The sequence below is a fragment of the Octopus bimaculoides genome, chromosome 5 (genome assembly GCF_001194135.2).
Source record: "Octopus bimaculoides isolate UCB-OBI-ISO-001 chromosome 5, ASM119413v2, whole genome shotgun sequence".
In the NCBI taxonomy this organism is placed as follows: domain Eukaryota; kingdom Metazoa; phylum Mollusca; class Cephalopoda; order Octopoda; family Octopodidae; genus Octopus; species Octopus bimaculoides.
Genome location: NC_068985.1, coordinates 125,934,933 through 125,942,064, shown reverse-complemented (window position 1 = coordinate 125,942,064; position 7,132 = coordinate 125,934,933). Strand labels below are relative to the sequence as shown.

Here is a 7,132-nt window from a genome sequence, read left to right as displayed (position 1 = left end):
TATATATATATATATACGTACACACACACACATATATATATACGTACATATATATATATATATATATGTGTATGTATACAGGTACGTGTATACCTATATGCATATGCTCATGTAATGCATACGTTTGCACATGTATGCTTATTCATATGCTGCAACCAAGCAAGTATCCACACATAGAAACATTCACGTATGCGTTTGCGGATGCGGGTTTTATATCTATGTGGTGCGTGCGGATGTACTTACATTACATGAAATATTCCATGGCTGTATATACATATACATATACACACTCACAAACACACACACACAAACACACACACATGCGCGCGCGCACACACACACACATATGTAAACACACACGTACGTGCGAGTGTATGTGCATGTATTTTCTAAATAATGTAGTCACGCAAGTTTTAGCAGTATAGACAAACATGCGCACATGCACGCACATACCCATACGCATGTTTATTCTCGCAAACGTGCACAAACGCACTTCTACATATACACATAGGCATACTCATACATATGTACACGCACATATAATAGTTATGTGGATGTATATACGCACGTATGCGTACTTATGCTAATATATATATACATAAACACACACACACACGCATATACATGCGTGTGTGTTTGTGTATAAATTGTCTAGCTCTGATAAGATATTTTAGAAAACACTGGATGCTGCAGTACACGCAACATGTAGGTATATAAGAGTAATGAAATTAAATAAACACGCACACGCACACACACGTACAGACACACATACACACACGCACGCACGCACGCACGCACGCATACACATACACACACAGACCACCCACAAGCATATGTCTTCGTGTGTTCGTGTGTATGTATGTGTATATGCGTGTGTGTGTATATATATTTATATATATATATTTACATGAATATATACATATGCATACATATATATATATATATACATACACATATACATATATACATACATACATATATATATATACACATACATATATACATGTATATGTATGTTTATATATATATATGTATGTGTGTAAATATGTATGTATATACATACATACATACATACATACATACATATATATATATTTATATATATATATATATATAATATATAAAATCATTCATACATATATTTATATTAAAGTACATATACATATATTAAAGTACATATACATATATTAAAGTACATATATATATATGGTGGGGGTGTAAGCATGCATACATGTTAGACATTTGAAGTATCACTTACAAGAACAAATTTCTGATAGGCACGCAGTAGTGAAATATGTTTATCATATAAGTACTACTTAAGTGTAAGTAAAAGATATTTCACCATTTTGTATTAACCTGTGCTATGTTGTTGGCCCATATCCACTATTTTTTTCATATATTTCATTATATCTTTTTTGCTTACAATTACTGGCCAATAGCCCAAGCTAGAACACCCCTATCGTCGTTACTACTACTTAATTCATTGACTTCAGACACATAAGAGTTAAACTTATACTTGGATTAGGTTTGCAATCACGTCCAAAGTTAATGGCCACAAAGTAACATTTATCTCGGCATTCTACCGATTCAGCTATCCATTATATCATACTTGAATATCAAGAATTACTTAATTAACTATGTAATAATTTCCCTGGCTTATGTTTTGTGTCACACAAAGCGTCTTGATTACTTTTCAATATCCTTGTATATAGCGAGTAATTATTGAATTTATGTAAGGGTAAGAATTACTCAAATGTAGTCAGAAAAATAAGTTCACTTGTCAGAAGGGAGAGGATACCCGCATGACCCAAGAGAAAACTCTGTTTGTATTTAAGATTTTCTAAATGAATGTTCAATGGACACAAAGCGCGTAAATTTTAATAAACTCTTTTTCTAATGATTATCATGGTTTACGATATGTTGATCCTTGTGAATATATATGTGTGTATATGTATGTGTGTATGTGTATGTGTGTATGTGTGTGCGCATGTGTGCGTATGTGTGTGTGTGCGTGTGTGTGACTGCATGCGTACATGCGTTTCCCCCCTTTGACATATACATACATACATACATATATATACAGACGCATCGGCAAGCATGTATGTATACATATATGTTATATACGTATGAAGGGATAGATATAGAGAGATGAATGTTGAACATATCTGGGAAAATACTGACTGGCAGCAAGAAGCAAGAGGAAGTATTCAAACATCGATTAGATGTAAGACCGAGAGAAATCAATTTGGTTTTTCTACAATCAAATGTCTATTTCCCACTATTACAGCACTTTTAATGGTCATTAATAGATCAAATATATTTTCTCTTTATTTCATAATATTTTCGATATATTCAATTACGATAATGTTGTTAGAGGTTATTATTGACAGCACGGGAACTCTACTGGTAGTTATAAAGTTTGTTTTATGTGAAGTGAACCAGCAAAAGTTTAACACCTTAAGCAATGATACAAAACGCTGCCTGTGACGTGTGCAGCGCCATACTCCTGTAATTGAATTTTTTATTATGCCACTTAGCAAAAGTCAGTGTCTTCAATTAATAACTATTATAATAGTTTTTATGCATCTAATATCTTTAAATTTTTCCAAATAACAGTACATTCAGTGTTTTCATTACAATACTTAATAATTTATTGAAATGGGTTATGCGGTAGTATAATCAATACAGGAACGAGTTGCGTGTCTTGTAGGGGTTAATTTACGTGATTTTTATACTGAGTTCAAATTTCGTCCGTTCTTTTGTATATAAATGAAATTTCACTAATATACCGGTGTCGATTTAGTCTACCTTTTTTCCTTCATCATATGTAATTCTGTAACAATGTTGGACGTCATCAATATGGTTTAGTTACCTTTCGAAATGTGTGTTGTGTACTTGAGCTGTGTGTTGTGTTCTTGAGCAAGGCACTTTTTTTCACGTTGCTCCAGTTCACTAAGCTGTAGAAATGAGTTGTGACGTCACTGCGTCGGTGGCATAGAGAGGGGAGGCTGGCATGCATGGGCGACTGCAGGTCTCTCGTAAACAACCTTGCCCGGATTTGTGCCTCGGAGAGGAACTTTCTAGTTCATTTATGACCGAAGGGGTCTTTATCCTTTACCTCCCGACATGGTCATAACTAAACAGACAAAGTAATTAATTTAAATACCAGTAGTACAATATGTTCTGTAACATCTGTGTATTTAGTTTCCAACAATATTAAAACAAGCGAAAGACATTAAATTTTAGTGATGTTTATTACGACAGAGTTTTAGCAGAATTATATTTGATACTACCGTTTGCGAATAGAAAAGATTTCATATATAGATGACTAATAGATAGTTATCGTGTATCTAGTTGTACTAGAGATATCATTTGGTGTACAGTTGGATACAAAGCATGATATATGGATATCATTTTAAGTATAAAGAATAATCTATAGTTCATCTGCGTATAAGAGTACAAAGTTGCACGAATAAAATAGTTTGTTATGTAAACACGAAGCCACAAGTATATACGGAAAAACAGAAAAGAAATGAAATGTTACATTATCCGTGCATTTGTGAAATAAATAAATGAAGATCAATTATGTTAGGAATGTAACTAAGCACCAAACCGTGAATTAGCTTCGTGGAATTTTGTGTCGGGAAATACAACGTTTTTTCACTTATCTGACAGAAAAAATTCAATATACAGTATCTGAATGACTGGTATATGGAGAACGCGAATCGCTAAAAAAGAATAGAAAAGAAAAATGGAATTGTGAAAATACAACGAAAGATCAGTGGTACTTATTGGATCAGCAGTACTGTGCAACTTTCACTACCTTACTAACTCATGTGACATACACGTCGTTTATCTTCCCGTTATCCGCTCCGTTTCAAATCCCTACATCTTGGGTTGATTACACGAAATGGTTAGTACAACTCGCCTTTTCACATTGACCATCCTTCTGAAGAAGGGGTAAGCGAATATCCTTCCCCGCTCATGTTTTTGACACAGGCGTAGAGTTAGAAATTTTGAAACTAAATACCAACCCTATCAATTTTATCAGACTGTAAAGGCCTGCAGAGATCATAAACACTACTTCTGACACCTACGCAAGCAGTACATAAACGTTTCTTATATCTATAAGAAGACGTCTTAAGGTGGATGAAATAATGGCACATTTGAGCTGACGAGTCAAATTGTTCTGTTACTGTTCTCCGCTTAGTTATTCCAATTAGAAAAATCAATCACATATTCAATATATAAACTCTAAATAATCACTAGGTATGTAGATACTTGTAATATTATTATAGATTTCCATCGACGGACGAATACATTTTTAAAGATGAATGATTAATTTTTAATTGAGTACTAGCAATATTTTTATAGGTACAAATAAAATGTTATTGGTAATAAAGAGTGTTTGACGGAATAAAGATGTAGGAATGAGTCGACAGACATTTGTCACAGTGAGTTTTAACAGATTTAAGGTCATTCCAGTATGTTAAGTTACAGGATTTGAGAGTGTCAGCGAGGAATAGGAACGAATCTTAAATAATTATTGAGCTCTTACAAGATTTGTTAATTTTGCCAGTAATGAATTTTATTCTCATCGACATTAAGATAAGAGTGACAAGTTCAAATTAGTAACAAGTTTCATTGATATTGTTTTCAAATTTTGGCACAAGGCTAACAATTTCAGGAGAAGAGTTAAGTCGATTACATCGATCCCAGTGTTTAACTGCTACTTATTTTATAGACCCTGAAAGGGTGAAAGGTAAAGTCGACTTCGCCGAAATTTGAACTCAGAATGTACAGACGGGTGAAATGGCGCTAAGCATTTTGCCCGGCGTACTAACAGTTCTTCTAGCTCGTCGCCCAAAAGAAACGTTCTATTGAGATTAACTGATAACATTTCTAGTTATCTTTCATGTAGTTGTTATGATTGAATTGGTTGTTGTTGCTGTGTTTTTCACTGTGTAGGTTCAGATCAACTTTGATTGAACAAATCTATGATCATACAAACTCGTTCCTTCGTATTCCTGTTTCTTATTTTGGCATTATCGAATGTAAGGATTTTAAGACGGTATAGCATTTGAGATAAATTTGGTTGCTATTTCTAGCAGATCTGGGAACCCTCTAGAAGTTGCGTCTTCGGCTCCAAAGTTATAATTAAATTTACAGCTAATTGCACGGAGATGATTCAAGATAATATTTTCAGAAATGTGATGCTACGTCATAATAATTTCAAAGTAAATTAACAGCGATGATTAATGGATATTTTTAGTCGGGGTGTAAGTAGAATCATTAACACATCGGATAAAATGCTTAACGACACTCCCCCGGCTCTTTACGACCTGAATTAAGATTCCGCCGAGGTCGACTTTGCTTTTCATCGATTTGGGATGGGTAAAATAAAGTACCAGTTGAGCACTTACGTTGATATAAATCAATTGCTCCTCCCCTCTAAATTGTAGGCCTTGTGCGAAAATTAGAAAGGATTATTGTTGTATACTTCAAGACGGCAAGTTAGCAGAATCATTACAGTGTCATGTGATGTTTGTTCCGGGTTTTACTTTCTGCGTTCAAATTTTGTGACGGTTAATTTTGCCTTTCACCCCTCCGGGGTCGATAAAATGAAGTACCAATCAAATAATGATATGAATGGCCTTGTACCTATATCAAAAACCATTAACTAATATCAAGACCACGTCAGATGAAATAAAATACACAACAGCATTTCTTCTGTTTACATGTTCTCAGTTAGAATTCTGCGCAGGTCGGTTTTGCCTATCATCCTTTCGGAGTCAATAAAATAAGTATCAGTTGAGCACTTGGACCAATGTGATCGAAAAACTCCTCCCCTCAAATTTTCCGACCTTGTACTTTCAGTAGAAATAATTATTAACTGATATCTAAAGCGACAATTTGACGATACCATTACAGCGCCGGAAAAATACTTTTGGTATTTGTTCCAGCTATTTACAATCTGAGTAGAAATCTCGCTGTGGCCAACTTTGCCTTTTATATGTCTGGTCGTTAAAATATGGTTTCAATGAATTACAGGGATCGGTGGTACCGAATAGCCACTTCAGTTCAAGGAAATTGCTGGCCTTATACCTTAATTATTAATGGATTAGTACTAGTCAAGTACTGATATCGATAGCTTTGTACCTAAGTCAGAAAACATTAATTGATATTAAGTCAGCGAACTAACAGAATCGTGAGCACATCAGACAAAATGCACAATAGCATTACTCCTGGTTATATGCTTTGGGTTCAACTTCTGCCAATTGGTATTTTTTATGCTGTGAGTTCACATTTCTTCCGTTCTTTTATATGTGAATGAAATTCCAATAATATACTGGTGTCGATTTAGTCTACTTTTTTTCCTTCATCATATGTGGACCTGTAACAATGTTGGATAACATAAGTATGATTTTATAAACTTTAACTTTTTGTGATGTTTATTATGACAGAGTTTTAACAGAATTACACCTGATACCATTGTTTGCGAATAAAAAAAGATTTCTTATGTAGATGGCTAATGGATAGTTATCGTGTATCTAGTTGTACTAGAGATATCATTTGGCGTAAAGCTGGATACAAAACATAATATATGGGTATCAGTTTAAGTGCAAAGAATCATCTATTGTACATCCGCGTATGAAAGCCCAAAGTTGTACGTACATAATGGTTTCTTATGTAAACATGAAGTCACAAATATAAAGAAATGAAATGTTACATTGTTTGCTCATTTGTGAAGCAAATAACGGAAAATCAATTGTCAGGATATAACTTAGCACCAAACTGTGGATTGACTTCGTGGAATTTTGTGTCGGGAAATATAACGTTTTTTTAATTAGTTGATAGAAAAAATTCAATATACAATAATATGGATGACTGGTATATTGAGAACGCGAATGTTTAAAAAAAAAAACTTTAAAAAAACCAACGCAAGATTAGTGGTACATATTCTATCATCAGTACTATATCGCGTGCAAGGTTCACGACCTTACTAACTTACACGCACACTCTTACTAACTTTCTCTCTCTCTCTCTCGCTCTCTTTCTCTCTCTCAGAAACACACGCACGAAACACACACACACACACACACACACACACACACACACACACACACACACA

General features: G+C 34.1%; 1 protein-coding gene across 2 annotated transcripts in view; it reads left to right on the top strand.

Annotated features, from left to right (window-relative positions):
* The window catches only part of LOC106873782 (uncharacterized), a 92,897-nt gene that overhangs the window by 983 nt on the left and 84,782 nt on the right, over positions 1-7,132 (top strand). The window lies entirely within an intron of this gene.